Consider the following 1,471-nt stretch of genomic DNA (forward strand, 5'->3'; position numbering starts at 1 on the left):
ATGCAAGTGGGAGCTCCATCGTATGCCTGTTAGTTAATTGAAACAACCAATGACAGTATACTGGATTTCCTCATTTTCCCCTTGTTATAATCAATCCCTACATTCTCATGTTATGCATTCATTCAGTATGCAAGTTGTTTACTAGTCACCCAAATTTCTTATGCATAAAGCATAATGGTCTGAGTAGCTGTCCTCCAGAGTTTATTGTACATCTTTAAGGGACGCTTTTAAGTGTAGCAGTTATTCTACTATAGATTGCCATTGTATTTGCTCGTAAATATTTAGAGTAGGTCTAAGTTTCTCACTTCCTTGATTCGGAAAAGATACTGTGGTCTAGACGATATACCATTTTTGAAGTGAATTTGAAGCATAAGAGTAGGATGAGACTGTTATACGTGGTCAGAATGAAATATCACATCCTACTGATGGACATTTGATAGTGATAAGCAAGGTAAGCAACATTTGCTCCTTGTATTATACATTTAGCAATCAGCTATATCAATTATGTTTACACCAATATTCACACAAGAAATTAATGCTCAAGCCTTATATATCAATATAGGGAAATGAGACCAGCTACCTGGAGAGTACCAGCTGCATGCTGACCCTGAAGGTGAATCGCTTTCACCCTGACCATAAAGAAAAGCTATGGATCAGAAAGAGCAACCTAACCATTCAAATAAAGGTATTGACTCTCTTTGCTATCATTAAAGCCAGTTTTTCATGCAGAAATTAATAAAGAACAAATTATTGTCTTCTTATTTTCATTAATAACAAATTTAAACAAAATTATTAAAGAAATTAATATAAGCTTGTGATTTTTAATTAATGGTGTTGTTGTTTTATGTTTTGTGTCCATATAATGTTCATGGCTCTAGGATCTCATTATTGTGGTGTTGTTAATTTCTGTTTTTTGCAGCAGTACAAGTACTCAATTGCTGAAGATGATGAGTCTTCCAAGTCATATGTAATGCAGCAAATTTGGTTTCTGTTGTTCTGTGTACTATGGTTAATTTCTTGTACTCCATGTTGGACTATCCAAAGACTAGTATTTGTTTTTTGGCACATTTGTGTTGACTCTTCTTGTATGCTACAACTTGGTTATGTATCAGTTTGAATCTTTAAATAAAATATTTGCTTTTATGGTTGTCACAATTGGATGTTATTTCTAGTTCAACCTCAAAGGTTTATAGGCACAACTGAAATGCTATAAGAAGTGAAAACAATTACTGAAATGCTATTAAAAGAAGAAAGACAACATTCACTGAAACACCATTGTAGTAACTCAAACGCTATCAAATGTAAGACAATAGCAACGTTGAAATGCTATGAATGAAAACTAACTAATAGCGTTTTTCAATCGCTATGAAAGATATTTGTCATAGCAATATAGAAACGCTATTGAATACTCATTTATAGCTACATAAAAACGCTATGGTTGGAAACTAACTAATAGCGTTTTCAACCGCTA

The 1,471-nt window shown here is 33.2% G+C and overlaps 1 long non-coding RNA gene across 1 annotated transcript; it reads left to right on the top strand.

The window, feature by feature from the left end:
- Positions 439–1,155, top strand: LOC109832243. The gene is made up of 3 exons (XR_002244669.1): positions 439–451; positions 563–685; positions 920–1,155. It is a non-coding gene; the product is annotated as an uncharacterized LOC109832243 (long non-coding RNA).

The sequence above is a fragment of the Asparagus officinalis genome, chromosome 3, assembly GCF_001876935.1.
Source record: "Asparagus officinalis chromosome 3, Aspof.V1, whole genome shotgun sequence".
NCBI classification, from domain to species: Eukaryota; Viridiplantae; Streptophyta; class Magnoliopsida; order Asparagales; family Asparagaceae; genus Asparagus; species Asparagus officinalis.